At 32.5% G+C, this 19,933-nt stretch overlaps 1 long non-coding RNA gene across 6 annotated transcripts in view; it reads right to left on the bottom strand.

The window, feature by feature from the left end:
- Positions 1-19,933, bottom strand: part of LOC127540920 (uncharacterized) — a 99,997-nt gene that overhangs the window by 77,109 nt on the left and 2,955 nt on the right. For 3 of the 6 annotated variants that reach the window (XR_007948313.1, XR_007948311.1, XR_007948314.1), the window contains exons 2-5: positions 8,493-8,864; positions 7,832-7,963; positions 7,461-7,546; positions 7,259-7,344 (exon numbers count right to left, since the gene is read on the bottom strand). This is a non-coding gene — a long non-coding RNA (uncharacterized LOC127540920). Of the gene's footprint in view, positions 1-1,159; positions 5,866-6,772; positions 6,996-7,258; positions 7,345-7,460; positions 7,547-7,831; positions 7,964-8,492; positions 8,865-19,933 lie in introns of those variants that run through there. The other 3 variants (XR_007948312.1, XR_007948309.1, XR_007948310.1) reach the window with 2 other exon arrangements.

Raw genomic sequence — 19,933 nt, 5'->3', positions numbered from 1 at the left:
AGTTTGTTGATTCAGTTTGACCTAATGTTCACTACTGATTTTCACATCAAATGATACCAAATTAGGACAGTTTCTTTAAAAATTAGTCAGAAGTAGCTAGGTAGCACAGTGTTGGATCTGAAGTCAAGAATAACTGGGTTCAAATTTTGCCTCAGATACTAGCTATGTGATCCTAAACTTAACTTTAATCTACCTCAGTTTCTTCATTTGTAAAATGGTCATAATGGTAATAATACTTGCTTTCAAGAGTTGCTAAAGCATTTTGCAAACCTTAAAGGACTAAGTATACTACTACTACTTGTATTCCTGGGTTATTAAAAGCTCCCAAAAGGTTTTTTTTTTCCCCTCTGAGAAATGTCATGGAGAATAAAAATGTATTTACCTTTGAATATTATTACTAGTTTTCTTGGGTAGAAAATTCTGCAAATGCAATCTAATAAAGTGCCTTAATTTTGTGCAAATCACACTCTAGATTTTTCTGTGTTTTCTCATGGTGGATGAATAATCCTTGGCATTATAAGGTCTGGCCACTTGTATCATTTTTCCTTATAAATAAAGTTCTAAAATTTTGTACCAATGTATTTGCATGAACTAAATCTGAAATTCCTTTTAGAGTGTATCTGCTACATTTTATCTCTTGCCCATCTATGCCTTGATCTTGCCACTTCTGGGAAATTCATTTAATAACTTCTCATAAATGGTATATACACTACTTCTTTTAAAAACTTATGGAGGTGGTGATATATAATGATTCAGATGTCTTCTTTGAAGCCTGTCTTCAAATTCTATCACTTTTGCTTATAAGACTTTCAAATCTTTTCTAAGTGAAGATTTTTCAATCTCATTTTAGAATATTTTCTGTCCATTTCTTCAGATCTATATTCCAGCCAAGAATTTTTTTTCCAATTGATTCCATTCTTTTAATCAAATTTTACACCAATTTCTTCCTGTTGTTAATATTTAGCTATTAATTTGTCTGTTCCATTTTTTACCCATGATAAATCACTCATTATAAATGCCAAATATTTCTGTACCAATAACAGAATTTTCATTTATCCCTTTATAGAACATCTCCCTTATCCATTTTTGGTATATGTCATACTTTTTTTAGACCCCAGCAAATAAAAACATAATGTCTCATGAACATCAGCTGCATCTATTCTCTTTGTAAAAAACATTTATTGATACTAAATGCCATTTCTAAATTAAATTGTAATAATAAGTTAGTTAAAAGCATGCTTGTATTCACTGATGTGACATCAATGTTTTCAAGTCTAGGTTTACACAGCTTAAATTCTCACACGATGAAAGCCTTTGACTGAAACTTTTTTTTCAGAAAAATAAAATACTGAATACCAGTGGTATTTATTGGTATGTACTGATTGTGCTTAAGAGATTTTTTTTTCCTCTGACACACAACCAAATATAGCATACATTACTGACATCACCATTGCAATGCAGGATACGTATTAAGATGTATAAGAACCATGAATGGCTAGTGATGAACAACATGTTTTCTTTCTTCTCTTTATTTATTTACTTACATATTTATTTAAAATTTAAATAGAAAATGAGAAAAGAAAAAAAATTCCATGTGAATAACAGAACATAGTAGAAGATTCAAAATATAAAGCAATAAAGTTCCATTTCAAAAAATCTATATTATAAATACTCCATATTGTGTTCAGAGTTGTCCATCTTTTCATTGCTTCCTTGTAGATTTTCTTTTTTTCTCTGCTGTGCACTTTTTACTTTATTCTCCCCCCCCCCCCCCGCCGCCTTTTCCTCACCCAAGAAAACCACAATTAGATGTATACAATCACACATAGGTATGTATATGTATGTATACATATACACATATAAAATATAAATATCTATAATCATACACATACATATACAAATATATTCTTTTTTTTTTTTGTAAGACCATCCTATGCTTCTGTTTCTCTGAAGGTAGATAATATCTTCTTTCATGTGTCCAAGTCTTCCCATATTTTTCTCACTCCACCAACTCATTTTCTACAACACAGCTATATTCCAACATTACACTATCTAGTTATTTTAAATAGCTTAAAACAATATTATTTAATATGGCTGATATATAGTATAATTTCCTTGTTTTTCTCTTTTGATTAAAACTATTTTAGTTTTAATTTTGTCTGAAATCTTGATTTCTACCTTTGCTTTTTTCTTTACATAATAAAATTTAGCTCTTGATGTTTATTTTATCTTTGTGTTTATCTTTTATTTGTACCAGCTACCTTGCCCTCCTTTTACCTATCCCCCTTCATCTATAATCTATACTCCCCCCCCACTCAATCCTCTTTATCCTATTTTCATTAAACTAAATACCTTTCTATATCCTCCCTTTATCCTATCCCCTCACCCTCTTGTTTCTTTATAAATTTAGAAGACTTATGCTTCTAGAGATATATAGTTCTCTCTTTAACCTTGATCTGCTATGAAGAGGGTTCCTTCTAAAAAGTCTTCTCTTATCCTCTCCTTCCTCCCCATACCCTTACCCTCATTTCTTTCTAAATTTAGAAGATGTTTATACTCTTCTAGATATATATGTATTGTTAACTTTTTACCTCATTCCTGATGAAAGTAGGGTTCGATAACAGTCAGCTCTCTATCTAATTTATTTGTATAAATTCTTCCTTTTTCACTTAATTTGTATGAGATAATTACTCTTTTTACCTTTTCCCATATGGTTTTACTTTTAAAAATCACATCATACATAGCTCTACCCTAATCTTTCAAATAAGCCAATTACTAATGACAATCTTGGATATATAGTTTACATTTTCAAGGATAAAGCATAAAGAATTTGTATGTCCTAAAGTCCCTTGAAATTAGACTTTGATATTTACCTTATGTTTCTGTTGGATATTACATGTCAAATTTTCTCTTAAGTTTAGGTCTTTTTGCAACAAAATCCTGAAAGTTTGGCCATTCATTGAATATTCATTTTTGTTGTTATTCAAGATTATGCTTGACTTTGCTAACTATGATATTTTCAGCTAACCCCAATTCTCCATTAATGAAGACTTTCAGGTATTAGTGATACCTGAATCACTTTCAGGTGATAATGACTTTATCATTTGAATGTAATCACTTTGAATGTAAATGGGATGAACTTACTCATAAAGCTGAAATGGATAGCTGAATGGATCTTAAACTATATTATAAGTCAGTAGTTATCAAAACTATATGGTACTAATTAAGAAATAAAAGAGGACCAGTGGAATAGAGTAGACTTAATACAGCAAATGATTATAGTAATTTTTGTTTAACAAAAATAAAGATTTAAGCTTTTGGGTTAAAAATAAATTGGGAAGAATTGTTGGAAAATTGGAAAGCTGTTTGTCAGAAACTGGGTATAGATCAATATCTCACACTATTTTAAAATATGGTCAAAATGAATACCTAACTTAGCAATAATAGGGGATATCACAAAAACAGAAAAATATGGAACACATTATTTATCAAACTTATGGATAAAAGAATGAATGAATTAAGCAAGAGCTAGGGAGCCTTGCAAAATATAAAATGCATAATTATGATTATATTAAATTACCAAGATTTTGTATATATAAAGCCAAAGTAGCCAAGATTACAAGGAAAATAAAAAATGGAGGAGGAGAGGGGATAGCGGTAAAGGATTAGTTTCTTGGATAAAGGTCTCATATCTCAAATATATAAAGAACTTTGTTAAATTCATAATAATATTAGTCAATAACCAATTGATAAATGCTGAAAGGATATGGCAGCGTTTTTTTTAATGAAAAAATCAAAGCTATGTGCAGCTATAACAAAAATGTTCTACATTGTTATTGACTAGAGAAATGGAAATTAAAACAACTTTGAAATATCATCCCATATCTATCAATTAGCTATAATGAAAATGAGAGATGTTGAATGGGATGTGGGAAAATGGGACATTAATACACCACTGGTGGAACTGTGAACTGATTCAATCATTTTGGAGAGCAATATGGAATTATGCCTAAAGATTTATAAAACTGGGTATACCTTTGACCCTGCAATGCTATTAGGAGATCTATTTCCTGAAGTGATTGATCAAAAGAACTTTCATATTCTAAAATACTTATAACAACTTTCTCTGTCATGGAAAAGAGCTGAAAATTGATGGGATGCATATCAGTTGAGGAATAGCTAAATAAATTATGGTGTATGATTGCTTTGGAATACTACTGCTCTAAGAAATGATGAGCTACTTGATTCTAGAAAAATATTAAAAGACTTGCATGAAATAATGAAAAGTAAGTGAGCTGAACAAAGAGAATATTATATACAGTAACAGCAATATTGTTCAAAGAACAATTGTGAATATTTTTTCTGATTATGATAAAATCATATTATCTCAAATCAATTAGAAAGGACCTATGAAGAAAAATGCTATACACCTCCATAGCAAGAACTAAAAAGTAAAAGTATGCTTAATATAGTTTTACATATAATTATAAATATGTGTTAAGTTGTGACCTTCTCTAGTGGGAAGTGGTAAGGGAGAGAGTGAAAATATGGAAATTAAAATGTAAACAAAAAAGAGGGGGGGAAACTATCAATATGAGGACAGTGAGAAAGATTATATATAAACAAGTATGACTTGCCATGATGGGATATCTAAAAAGATAAAATTAAAGGAGCAGAAAGAGGGGTGCGCTGGGAGGAGTAAGGGAGAGTAGAATAGGGGAAATTATGTCACATTAAAGAGGTACAAGAAAAGCTTTTACACTGGAAGAAGAAATGGTGGGGGTGGAGATATAACAGACAATATTTGGATACTACTTTCACAGGAAGTAGTTCAAAGAGGGAATAACATACACACTTAAAATGGTATAAAAATCTATCTTACCATTCAAGAAAGTTGGAAGGGGTAGAATAAAGAGGGGACTGGTAGAAAGGAAGTATTACTAGGGGAGGTAGTTATCAGAAGCAGAACAGTTTGGAGGAGGAATAAGGCATAAGGGGAGGGGGGAGGAGAGAGGAGAGAGGAGAGAGACAGAGAAAGAAAGAAAATAATAAATAGGACAGAGAGGAAATACTCAATAATCATAACTGTGAAAACATCTTACAGCAAATATCTCTGATAGAGGTCTCATTTCTCAAATATATAGAGAACCAAGTCAAATTTATAACAATACAAGTCATTACCCAATTGATAAAGGGTAAAATGATATGAATAGGAAGCTTGCAGAAAAAGAAATCAAAACTATAGTCATTTTTATGACTCACTATTTATTGATTAGAGAAGTGCAAATTCAAAAAAATCTGAGATATTGCCACAAACCTATTAGATTGGCTAACATGAAAGAAAAGAATATTGATAAATGTTGGAGGAGATGTGGGAAAATTGGGACACTAATACACTATTAGTGAAGTGAATTGAAACAATCAGTCTGAACAGCAATTTGAAACTATGCATCCATTCAATTTCCAGTTTCTTGCCATCACAAAAATAAAGCTGCTACAAACATTTTTTGCACAGGTGGGGTCCTTTTCCATCTCAAAACATTTTTTTTTTAATTTTTCTTTTTCTTGTTGTTCTGTTTTCTTTCACAATATGGAAATGTTTTCATGTCTGCACATACCTTAATTTTACCAATTGCTTCCTTCTCAATGACAGAGGGGAGTGAGAGAATTCTAAACTCAACATTTTTTAAAAAAATATTGGCATGTGGCCCTCCAATTCACTTTCAGAGATTTCTCTTTGAAATTGAAGGTGTTATGGTATCTTAAAATAAAGGCAAAATTCTATTTAATGGCAGCTATCAATGATAATAGAACATTTTCCTCAAGGAATAATAAGTGTCTTTGATGTCCTCATTAAATCCTCATCTGGAAATACAAAAAAAAAAAAAAAAAAAAAAAAAAGAAAAAAAAAAAAGAAAAAGAAAAAACATTGGAGAGCTCTAAACCATCTCTTGATCTTTTAAATCCTATGATGCACTATTTAATTATTTATTATATATTTTATTATAATATAAGCATTATTTATAATCTTTTAAGACACACAGTTTAAGAAATGGCATTCAGGCAAACCTGTACAGGTAAATGCTTGATAACTAGCTCTCTAGAGGAAAAAATGAATGCATGACATACTTTTAAAATTTAATCTGTCTCATTAACATTTTCTCCATCACTTTCTTAAGTCTAGACAATCAACAAAACAATATATCAAGTTCTGATCTGTAGTGTTTTCATATTTCTGAGGTCTAAATGTTCATATTGAAAACTGAATAATGGACTCTCATTATGCATAGGAGCTACTGCATATTTTTTCCTATGACTCCATGTCTTCTCTGTAGTTAATCTCACCAGTACATAACTCAATAGTATTTAGTTCCTGAGCTAGGGTATCACTCATATTATCAGGATTTCTTTTCCTAATAACCACTCTTTTTAATTTTTAAAACCCAGAAATCTCCACGGGTTGGGGGAGTATCTGTTGATTGTGTAACTAAAGGAGATAAGAGGGTTTGTTTGTTTGTTTGTTTGTTTTTTTGGGGGGGTAACATGGCATTATTGTATCATTGCTTCAGAGAGGCTTGAGAAATTAAAGTCTGAATCAACAATATGCTGTATGTTAATTAATGTTGAAGAATATGGGAAAGGTGAGAGAATTCCTCTGCTTCATGAATAGGGTATTTCCCTTCCCTCCACCCCTAAGTGTCTGTGGGTCATAGTGGGTAACTATTACTAATGATCACAGCCACTCAGACAAAATCATGCAAAGACCCAGATGTTTCTTTTCTCTTTGCATTTATTCTGTAGTTGGCCCATAGTAGGTGGATAGTAAATTCTCATTGAATTGCAGTAAAGATGCAGACATGCTTTAAATTAGCTTGAAATACAAGACTGATAGTAGGCTTCTATCACGAGTTTTTATGATGACAGATTGTAGTGTGGCATGTATGCTGTGCCCCTTGCTCTCTCTCTCTCTCTCTCGGCCATATACAAGGGGTAACCTTAGGAGACAAATGATTCTTTTCTCATGCCATGGCTTTAGTCACCACTGAGTATGATTCCTCCTGGGCCCCCAACTCCACCATTATTAGAAATCAGTTACTAGGACCTCAGTTTCATGTAAGTACTTACCATTGATTTTTTTTTTTACAAAGGAGTAATTAATTTTATATATAAAACAAAAATAAAGTACAAATATTTCATTCACCAACCCTCTCCTTTATCATTTTGATCTTTAGAACTTTAGAATATGTTCGTAACTTACCTCAATTTCTTCATTGCACTGATTCCACTATTTTGATCCAGATACTTCACAATAAGAGAGAAATCCTTGCCTTAGCTTGAACTGGCCTTGGATTTTTTTAGGGGGGCAACAACAACAACAAAAAATCATTAAACAGACATGCCAGCTAGACAAGAAATATTACAAGGTAATAAATGATGTCAAAAGAATCTATGGAGCTCACTTGGTGCTGGAAAAATTCACAAGAGGGAGAGAGTCTGGAGCATAGTTAAGGGAGACTTCATGGAGAATCTAGACCTTCCCTTGTGCCTGATGGACAAGAATAATTTGCATCAAGATAGAATTCATGAGGACAGAATGGTATGAGTAAATAAAATTGAGATAGAAAGACTTGAATGATTTGAATAGCTCTACCAGATTTGTTTTTTTTTTCCTCCCCTTGGAAAAGTCATTTCATTTCACTAAGCCTTTTCCTTGTAAAACTAAAGGGTAATGCCTACTCCAGTTACCTTACTTGCTTATTGCAAGAATCAGATGCTTAACAGATGGGAAAATGTTTGGGAAATTGTACTAGTATGAAAAGTTATTACTAACCTGAATTTATTTTAGTTCACAAAGTTGTTCTTTAGTCTTTGCCACTGTAGTGATAGTCCCCTCTCCCTTTTATCCCCCTCCTCCAAATGAGATGGAAGTGGGATTAGACATTCATCATGACCATGATCATGACTAAAGGAGACACAAGAGAAATGAAACCTTTTTTTTTTTCTTGTAAAGGTTTCCTAGTGTTAACTGAAATAAGAAATAAGGCAAGTCAATAAACCTTTGTGAAATATATATTATGGGACAACCACTGTGCTAATTGCTGGAGATACAAAAAATAAAAAGATGAAAAATGGTCACTGTCTAAAAGGGGAAAGGGAAGATAACATGATATGTTATATGTTAATATAACAACTATGATATATCAGTCAGTCAGTTAGCATTTTTAATATATTTAGTATGGGTCAGACACTGTGCTGAGCAGTGGGAATAGAAAGAAAGACCTCTTCCCAATACTCTCTATTTTCTTTTTTTATGTTAAATCCAATATATGCATAAAAATTTATACAATTATCTGACTGAACAAGAAGAATCAAATCAAACAGGGAAAAATGAGAATGAAAATAAAATGCAAATAAACAACAACAAAAAGAGTGAAAATACTATGTTGTGAACCACATTCAGTTCTCAGTATCTTCTCTCTGGGTTTAGATACCTCTTTTCATCACAAGATCATCGGAATTGGTCTGATCATTTCATTGTTGAAGAGAGCCCTATCCATCAGAATTGATCATCCTATAATATTGTTGTTGTGTTCATTTCACTTAGCATCAGTTCATATAAGTCTCTCCAGATCTCTCGAAATTCATCCTGCTGATAGTTTCTTACAGAATAATAATATCCCATAACATTCATATATCATAACTTATTAAACCATTCTCCAATTGATGGGCATCCACTCAGTTTCCAGTTTCTTCTGGCCTTGGATTTCAAAGGTTACTCCTTGCACCCTGAAGAATCAATACCACACTGGCTCTACAACCTGGAGTGTCAAAATGTCAAAGTATCCTCATGGAGGTTCTATTCTCTGCATTTAGAACAGAAAAAAGAAAAAAATGAATCCAAGGACTGAGACAAATTTACCAAGAACCATATAGCCCCAAAGAGGAAAAGGCTTCTCCTCTTAACTCATTGTCTCTCACTGGACATGGAATGACATCAAAAGGAAGCAATTGAAGTAACTGTGCACATCAATTGATAAACTTTCTCTTCAGTATGCGGTTAGCCCACCAAAAACAGTTATAGAATGTCAATACATGCTCCAAGATATTTCCCTTAAAGGTCATCATAACCTTCTGAAGGTTCTCTATGTGAGGAAATCAAAGTAGCTAAGCAAACTTAAAGAAGTCCACAATCAGTGCTTGGTTATAATCAAGGAACACACTGAGGTTCCCTTTCTGTTTTTGTCTATAGCTATTTTGCTAGCTCAGTACTTGAATGTTTTGCGAATGATTGAGTTCCCTGTTTCCTGTAAGCAATGTTTGATTCATAGATTTTTTAGAAGGCAATCCCCTTTATTGGGCACTGAGGAGAAAAGTCAATGAATTAGATGATTTTTTTTTAAGGCTGTCATGAACTGTTTTTTGGTTTCTCCCTTTAGCAGGTAGTTTACCATGAAGGGTAGAAAGGGCTGCCCTTTTCCCCTCAACACAAATAGTAAACTGTGGAGCACACAGTGGAATATAGTTTGCCTATGTGGGCTGAAAATTAAGTTTCAGACTGCTTCTTTCGGGTTTATTTTTATCTGAACCTCACTAAAGGAACTTTGATCTTTAGACTGACAGGTCCAGGTTTGGAAGCAATCTTGTGAATACAAGAGGTCAGTATTTCTAGGTCCATAAGGTAGAAGCGACTGTAAACAGAGAGAACTTTCTCCATCAAAGATGATGGCTATCAACAAAAAGAGGAATCAAGTCTCAAAAGAACAGCACAGAGCCAGGGGAAAGCTAACAGTTTTTAATAAGGAGTACCACAAACTCTCACATGTTCTGATGAACCTTTCAAAAGTTTAACTAGTCATTATTGCTATTTGTTCAATTAACTGTGTTACAACTTTTTGTCACTTTGCCCTTGTGTGTGTTCTGTGAATGTGAAGATATATGTATGTGTAGGAAATAAATACCTGTCCAATACCTGATTCATGTTGTATAACAAATACTTTTATATTCCTCTGATAGATAGGAGGGTGTATCTAAGTTTAAAATAAGAAAAGGAGGTATAATGAACCAAAAAGTATGAGCAAAGGCACCCTATAACTTCTCATTAAAGGCTTAGTTTCCTCCCAAATTGTTAATCAACTAATTAATATTTATCAAGTAATTAATATCTGCTGGCAAAGAGCTTGGGCTGAACTTGGTCTACATCATGGGTATAGCTAATGCAAACTTTATTTAAAAAAAATAGCTTTTTGTTTGCAAATTATATGCAAAGATAATTTCAACATTCACCTTTGCAAAATCTTGTCTTTCAAATTTTTCTCTCCTCCTTCTCCCCATCAACTCCCCTAGACAACAAGTAATCCAATATATGTTAAACATGTACAAATCTTCTACACATATTTCAACATTTATCATGCTGCATAAGAACAATCAGATCAAAAAGGGAAAAAATGAGAAATAAAACAAAAAGCAAGCAAATAACAAGGAAAAAAGGTGAAAATACTATGCTGTGATCCACATTCAGTTCCAACACTCCTCTTTTTGAATATAGTTGGCTCTCTCCATCACAAGTCTATGGGAAGTGGTCTGATATGGCTCATTGTAGAACAGAATCATATCTACCAAAGTGATCATCATATAATTTTGTTGTTGCAGTATACAATGTTTTCTTATTTCTACTCACTTCACTTAGCATCAGATCATGAAACTCTCTCTAAGCCTTTCTGAAATAATCTTGATGATTGTTTCTTAAAGAACAATAATATTCCATAACATTCATATACTATAACTTATTCAGCCATTCCCCAACTGATAGGCATCCACTCAGTTTCCAGTTCCCTGTCACTATACAAAGGACTGCTACAAACATTTTTGCACATGTAGGTCCTTTTCCCTTTTTTATGAACTCTTTGAGATACAAGCCCAATAGAGACACCGCTGGATCAAAGAACAATTTTGAAATTAAAAAAGGGGAATAAAAAATTAAGAAACACTTTAGAATTCATAAGAAAGGCTCTACATCAAGAAGGAAATACATGGTATATATTTCATTTTATCAACAACTTTAATGAAAAGGAATATTCAGCTGTAATTGACAGGTAAAATGATGTTCAAAATGAATTAACTTTTAGATAAGAACAAACAGAATTTCAACACAAATTCATTATTCTGCCAGGAATGCTTCATACACTTTCAAGCTCTTCAATATAATTATCCACCATCTGAACTGAAAATAGACCAAATATATTACTACCAAGTATTCAAAGCAAAGGATATGCCATAGATAAGCAATTGTCAGAAGATATTTATGCAGCAAAATATTAAAAGGAAAACATTTAATTAAAGAATAATGGAAAGTTAAAGTTTTAAAATGCAGTACTTTCAAAATAGGGTATAAAATTTGGCATCATTTCTTCTCTTTATGGAATAACTACTCTATGAAGATCATTAGAACAACAACAGAGAGAAATACAATTAGCTTTAAATTTTTTGCAGGAAAAGAAATGTGGGTTATCAAAACAGAAAGGATATTTCCAAATTATTGATATTTTGAATTTCTTTCTCGTCCCTCTACCTCACCAACTCAATCCCAAAGATTTGCTTCTTAAATTATATTTAGCTCCATCTCATACTATAGTTGTCAGGAAGAAGTGGAATGGAAGGGATTGGAATCATTGTGCTATTAGAGAGATCATAAAAAGAAAGTTCTTTCCAATGGCAGCCACTAAAGAACACGTGCCATTTGCCTGTAATGAGCATCTGGCAGAGGCACTCAAAGCATGGACTAGACATCCATTACATTTCACTCTTCTTGGACAAGGACCTAAGATTGGTTTTGCTTCATATATTTAGCATGTGGATAATTTCATCCACAAAGTCCAATTCTAATTTCTCCATTCTAGTAACTCTGGATTCCCAAAGGCAATGCCAGTAGGAACCACACTTAGGTACCTTTTACCATTCTGAAAAGACTTCATATACTATTCTGGTAACTGCATCTATTTTCTGAAGTAAACTGAGGGTTTACAAAAGTTCATCATCATTGAAATTTTGGCTAAGGCAACCTATGAAACAGAGACAAACACAGAACATCTTTCAGTCCTTTGCAATCCCTTCTGCCCTGTAATGATAGGAACCTATTAATGAAAGACAGGGAAGAGTCTGCTAAGAATCACAAGTTATGGAGTGTTTAGGAACATTAACTTAGCTGCCATTTTCTAAAGATGAGATTCTTATGCAATAACCAATGACTAGACATATTCCTAGAAGAACTATATCATATCAGTCTTGACATTCCTGTTATACATGAAGCCAGAATGCAAAAGGAATTTGCCAGCTCTTAGTACTGTGCCTAGTACAAAGTAGATGCTTAAAAAAATATTTATTGACTGATTGCAGTAAAATGAAAATGTAGCTCAGAGGTACCTCTTGGAGAGGTAATTAAAAGAATTGGTGGAGTTGTTTTATCTTATGCCCATGGGTAATAGGAAATAATATTCCATGGGACATTTAGTATTTTATATTGCAGTGCTCCCAGTAAATATTTGTAAAAAGAACAACCTGGAAATAATCATGATTTATTTACTAATACCCATTATAAAGGATGAAATAGAGAAATTCTGAAACCACTCAATAAGAACCTTGAACTTTTCAATAAGGACTAGAAAGTCATGTGCACACACATATGTGTGTCTGTACACATCCACAGAATTTATATATGTAAGTATATATACATGTATATAATGTGTGTACACACATATCCATACACACATATACACAGATATACACATGTATGTGAGTGTGTATGTATGTATCATATATATTGGAAAATCTGATTCCAAGGTTAAGGACTGAGAGAGACCAAATACTTGTAGACTATAAGAAACCTATATAGCCTTTATAAGAAAAGAATTGGAACATGCAAAATGTGGCAACTACCGAATAAAATCACCAAAAAATATAATTGATTATATTTTTACTGACAGAAAACAATGCATTAATGATGTAGGAGTAATTCTTGAACAATCCAGCTTTACACTGAGCACAAACTTATTAGAAAAAACATCAAAATTAATACAAAATCCAAAGAATTCAAATGAAAAAACAAAACCATAAAAATGTGTAGAGTTAAAATATGTCTAAGTTGATACCTCCTAACAACCTTAGCAAGAGTCAATGCCCTTTGATATCTTATTACATCTACAGGTCACTTCTCTCAATAGTAAGTCACTTCATTTCTGGTCCAATTTGCTATTAACTGAAGCTTTTAAATGATGACCAACATGGGAAGAAACTACAAGCATTAAAATTAACACACTTAAGATAATTAAGATAAGGAGCATTTGATTGTGTAATAGCCTCATACTATTACACAATCAAATGCTCCTTATCTTAATTCTAAATGAATTTTTTTTTTTATTTCAAAGGTGTTTCTTTCAAGCAGTATATTATTGGGCTATATTTCTTAATCCATTCTACTACTCTCTTTTTATGAATTAGTTCATCCAATTCAAATTCAGGTATGAATATTAACTATTTTCCCCCCATCATCATATCTTCCTCCTTTTTTCCCTATCCTTCCCATTTACAAAGAAAATAGGGAAAGAAAAGGAATAGGAAAAATAATAAAATCTATAATTGGAGTAGTCTCATCCTTCTCCTTTCCTTCTTATTTCTTTATTCAGTTGATTTTCTTTGCCTAAGATAAAAACTCTATATTCAGTGATATTGAAAGAAGGAAACATTTATTCAGTGCTTACTATATGCCTCATTTTAGGCTAAGTGCTTTATAAATATTAATCTAATTTGATCCTTACAGCAACCCTGGAAGATGGGTACAAATATTATTCCCATTTTGCCATTGTGAAAATTGGGGAAAGCAAATTAAATTAAGTATTTCTCTCAGAGTCATATAGCTAGTAAGTATGTGAAACTAGATCTGAACTCAGGTCTTCTTCACTATAGATTCAATACCCTATCTATTCTGATACTTAGATGCCTCATCAATAGAATAAATTAAAGTTCTTCATATCAGATTTATACCAATAATTTGGACTGATAAAACCCCTTTAGATCTTTACTCTATCATCAATTATGCTAGCAAATTCTCCCAGTCTTGGGTTCTCAACAAATTTAATGAGCAAATTTAAACTTTTACAAGAATTGGTTAGGTTAATGAATCAAAAACAAACAAACCAGATTTATTATGACAGAAGAAAAACAAAGGTCCACAATATAGAGATAAACCAGGAAATCAAATTTGTCTTAAAGAATCCTTAGACAATAAACCAGTATCAATATTAAATGTCCATATTCAAAATGTCATAGTATCTAAATTCACAAATATATACAAAATTAAATGATTTACAAAATGTCATGAACAGAAACATAATAATAATAATAAAAACTTTAATCTCTCTGAGAACTGGACAAATCTAACAGAAAGATAAATAAAAAGAATGGAGACATTGATGTCTTGTATAAAATATAAAAAAGGAGAAATATTGAACATATTCTGTACAACCCATAATACAATAAAAATGGTAATCAGTTCAGAAAGTATAAACAAAAGACACAGACCTAAATGGAGTCTAAATATTAAAATTTTAAATTATAAGTGGATCAATGCACAAATCATTGAAAGAACAATTATGAGAAAGAAAATAATGATTACATATCATATCATATTTCCTGGAATGTAGCAAAAACAATCCTTGGAGGAAAAATTATATCCCCAATCAAAATTATGAAAACCATAAATGAACTAAAGATGCATTTTTTAAAATTAGAAAGTTAAAATAAGTAAACAAATGCAAAATAATGATAAAAAAGAAGATGCTGGAAATCAGAAGAAATACATGACTTAAAAATTAAAAAGTGTTTGGAAATTATGAGCAAAACAATAATTTTATTCTTTTAAAAAGTCTAGCAAAATTACTAAAGCTTTAATAAATAACTAAAAAAAGAAGAGTGAAGAAAATCAAATCATCAGAATATCATGAACAAGGTAAAATCACAATAAAAGAAGAGAAATAATAATGTTTCCTCTTTTCTTCCACTTTTCTTATCTAAGATGTAGCTTTTTTTCCTTCCTTTTATTACTTCTTATTGACAAACAAGGGAACAAAATCATTTTATATTTGTGTTTCTTTAGGAAACCTGAAGACCTACAGAAAATACTTGAGAATGCTATTACATATCCCCTTTAGAGTTTTTAAGATCAAACTTCTCCCACCTACCCACCCTTGCCCCAGATTTTCTTTGTATTTACTGTGAAGTTACTCTCTCCTTCTGAGTTTTCCTCTAGGAGTATTTTTAACCTATGACATTTCTTAATTTTATTCAGTTTTCTTTTTATTCATATCTCCAACCTTGGATTTTGTACCAATTTTAACTTTTTTTATATTTATTTATACTCTTGGATGGTCTAGAAGCTCTTGCCTTATTCTGTTCCCTCTGAAGTCTAGATGACACTGCCACACTGCTATTTTGGATAAAATGGCTTTGTAACAGCATTTAACTTTTTCCCCTGTCTTCTTATAATTGAACTTGGATGCTGGTCTTGGCCCCTTTTCTGTCTATCTCCTCAATCACCAAGAGAGAGCTTACTTTGTTCCCTACTATTATTCTGACAGGCCCCATGCAAATATCTTAGGTTTTAATGTTCTCAAGCTGACTCAAGGACCTTTAGCATGGCCTATTCATATATATTCCTATTCTTAAGTATAGCAAAGACTTCTGACTCTTGAGTTTACTTCCTGGCCTCATTCCCCTAAGGGGCAATATTAAAGACTGATTCTACCCCTATCCCTGCAACTCCCAACCGACAAGGGCAGAGATATTCCAGATTTCAGGTCCTTCAATGGAGAGTAGCTTTGACACTTTTATTTATCAAGAAAGATGGGCTGCTTTTTGTAGTGGCTAGAAACTGGAAAATGAAAGGATGCCCATGAATTGGAGAATGATTAAGTAAATTGTGGTATATGAATATTATGTAATATTATTGTTCTGTAAGAAATGACCAGCAGGATGAATACAGAGAGGTTTGGAAAGACATGAACTAATGCTAAGTGAAATGAGCAGAACCAGGAGAACATTATACACTTCAACAACAATACTGTATGAGGATATATTATGATGAAAGTGGATATCTTCGATAAAGAGATCTTATTCAGATCCAATTGATCAATGATGGACAGAATCAGCTACACCCAGAGAAGGAAATGAATGTAGACTACCTGCATTTTTGTTTTTTTTCCCAGGTTATTTTTACCTTCTGAATCCAATTTTTCTTTTGCAATAAGAGAATTGTATGGTTCTACACATATATATTATATCTAGGATATACTATAACATATTTAACATGTATAAGTATAAGACTGCCTGCTCTCTAGGGGAGGGAGTGGAGGGAGAAAAGGGAAAAGTTGAAACAGAAGTGAGTGCATGGGATAATGTTGTAAAAAATTACCCATGCATATGTTCTATCAATAAAAAGTTACAATTTAAAAAAAAAAAAAAAAGATGGGCTGGTTAGAACATTTTCCATCACCATCATACCCACAAACGCCAGAAAATCATGTTTACCATCACATAGAATTAAATATAGAAAGATTAGAAGATCCAACTGTGCTTACTATTTGATGACTACATAAAACGGATTTACTAAGTTAAGTAAAATACTGCTTTTGAAGGCTCTCCTGCAACAGTGATCCCATTTTTAAATATGAGGAATTACATAAAAATTCTTGAAACATACTATCAGAAACAACTTTAATAACCCCAGATTATTAATATCAAATAAGAAATGAAAGAGGAAAATGTTTACTCTCCAGTGGTATTTACTGAATGAGACAAAGTAAAGATTTCTCAAAAAAGTCTATGAGGGGGCAGCTAGTTGATGAAGTGGATAGAGCACTAGCCCTGAAGTCAGGAAGACCTGAGTTCAAATTTGGCTTCAGATACCTAATACTTCCTAGCTGTGTGACCCTGGGCAAGTTACTTAACCCCAAATGCTTCAGAAAAATAAGTATTTTTTTTAAAGTCTACGAAATGGTTAGAACCTAAACCTGCAGGCCTATCATGTGATTCCCAGAAGTCTGTAGGGCAGGAAGGTCAGACCATAGGTATAAGCTTCAGGAAATAATGTGACCCACAGGAAGCAGACAACATTTCTGACTATTGGTCAATAATGATTACTTTCTTTTCAGTCCATCCAATGAAAAGACCTGGGTCTTTTATTATTTAACCAGATTCATTATTACTGGATCACTAGGCCAAGCACAATGCTGGGAGATGGGAGCTGATAGGCTCTATGTCTGCTCGAGTGTGTTTGGGTCTGTCCTTGTAAGAACCGAATAAATGCTTCCTTTTTGTATCTGAAGATGTATCTGAGTCAATTTGGGTAAGGGGTCTAGCATCTATCTCATACATCACTATTACCATGGATGAAATACAATATTGAATTTGAATTGAAGAATTTCCTTTTTAATATGGTAAGACCCTCTGTTATAGGATGATGATTTTTTATTGGTTTCATCAAGTTCTATAACACTATAGATCCTTCTAAATGAGATCAATAATAAATCAATAATAACATTAAAGTGGTTGGTCTATTGGTTTGTTGCGGCGGGGGGGGGGGGGGGGGGAAGAGTGAATAAAAATTATTTTTGACCTGATGATGCTATGCAGTTAAATGGAATAATGAATAGACATGGTAACATGTCCTGGTATAAGTAGGAATGTATGTGATTATATACAAAACACTATGTATACTCACACATTGATATATACTATCTGTATATATGTATACATTTACACGTGGGTAAATATATGGAGTTCATATACACATGTATATATTCATATACATGGATTTGCAGAGGTCCTAAGAATGAATCATCGGAGCATCAAGAGAGTGATGACCACAACATTGTAGCAGAAATAAATCCTCACAAGGATATGTTTTCAGCATCAAGAAAAAACCTGTTAAAGGAAATTTTCTATCTCATTAAAATTAGACACTTCATCATTTAGCCCTTTCCAATGGCTCAAATTATGAAATGAACAACTTTAAGAGGAGCCTTTCACAACCATTTGTGATTTTGATTTAGGCTTTGATGAGCTTAATTAGAGTTCAGCCATGTTGTAAAGTGGATAGAACTTAGGAAGTGGAAGTGGGAATATTGAAGTTCAAAATCCAGCCTTATTAGTAGTATGATGCTTATTAGTTGTATGATCCTGGGTATTTCACCTATTTTATTTTCTTTATCTATAAAATGGAGATAATAATAACATCTATGTCCCAAAGTTTTAGTGAGACAAAATAATATTTGCAAAGTGCTTTGTAAACTTTAAAGTGCTGCATAATGCTATTATAATATTATTCCAACTATCTCGAGGTATGCAACCTAAGAGTTCATACTCTGGGTTCTAAGCACCTTCCAGTAGGAAGTTCACTAAACCATTTTTACTTCTTAGCTAAGTAGATATTACCAATAATTCTGCTGACTGGGTCAAAGAGTGATCATTATGTCATCTGAAACAGAGAACTTCTTTGTCCACCCTATCTTTCCATATAAAATTTACAAATTCTTTCTGTCAACAAACAATGCACTGGAAAATGAACTGATTTCAGAAATAAACACAAGGAACATATTGGTCTAGAAACTTTCTGGGAAATTACAAAGTTCTGTTAATAATCTTTAAACTTTCCTCTGAAACAAAAGCCCAGAAATATCCTCCAAAGCAGTATGCTTAGCAAATTATTAATAATAATTAGTTATTGTTCATCACATCATTCTTCAATATAAGGTTTGATATGCCTACTAGTTATGGAACACTATAGTTTCTGAAGAACTGAATGAAATTAAAGACAACCCAAAGTGATGCATGATGGGCCTGAGCAGGATGCATAATGATATAAACAGTGAATTAAAAAATAAGTTTTGTAAAGGAAGGACATCATGAAAAAAGTATGAGTGGAAAAATAGGCCAATAAAAATGAGGAATAATGATATATAAATTGCATGCTCCATAAGATTTTATGATATCAAGAAAAATGGGGAATGCCTCTAAAATGGAGGGTGGACCCTATTGATACATTTGTGCAAGTTTTGGGGTCAAGTAAGAAGGACAGACATGGATGAGGCATCATTGAAATCTTGAAACCATTTGAGAATATGAGCACAATCCACACAGGTATAATTGAGTTGACTATAATGTCCTAAAGGAAAGAAATTATACACTCAATCTCTGAAAGAATTTTGTGGACTGGCCTGTTTCCTCAGTAGTTCTAAAATGTTTCTGAAGTCTCTCCCAAGCATTTGATTCTTATAAATTGTGACACACACACAAAAAAAAGTTCTCTAGTGGGTGATAATGGATTTTTATATTAATTAATTAATTGACAGATCAGTGTACAAACTTCTTAAAGGTAAGAATTATCTTATCACCCCATCTGCCTTAGTACTGTGCTCCTCACAAAGTCATTAAATGCTTATTCTAGAATGAAGGATAGATAGATGAATGAATCTTTTTGCTGTATTTCTTTTTACTCTTGGTCCACTTTGAAAGTCAATTTTTATGGGCTTAATAATTATTATTCAAATATTATGACTGCAAGTACAATCTAAGCAGTAACAAGTAACATTTATGTAGCTCCTACTCTCTAACAGGCATTATGTTCTGCATGTTTATAAATATCTCATTTGATCCTCACAACAATTCTGGAAGATAGATACTATTATTATCTCCATTTTATAATTGGGGAAACTGAGGCAAATAGAGGGGTTTTGTTTGTTCGTTTGTTTCTTGCCCAGGGTTGCACAGAGTGTAAATGTCTGGGGTTGCACTTATAAGTTGGGTCTTCCTGACTTCAGGCTTAATGCTCTTTTCATTTTATTTTTTAGCTGCCTCTAACTGCACATTTATAGGACACCAGAGA

This window comes from Antechinus flavipes, chromosome 6 (assembly GCF_016432865.1).
Source record: "Antechinus flavipes isolate AdamAnt ecotype Samford, QLD, Australia chromosome 6, AdamAnt_v2, whole genome shotgun sequence".
NCBI lineage: Eukaryota > Metazoa > Chordata > Mammalia > Dasyuromorphia > Dasyuridae > Antechinus > Antechinus flavipes.
Note: the sequence above shows the minus strand (reverse complement) of the source record. Positions and strands in the feature narration are given on the sequence as shown.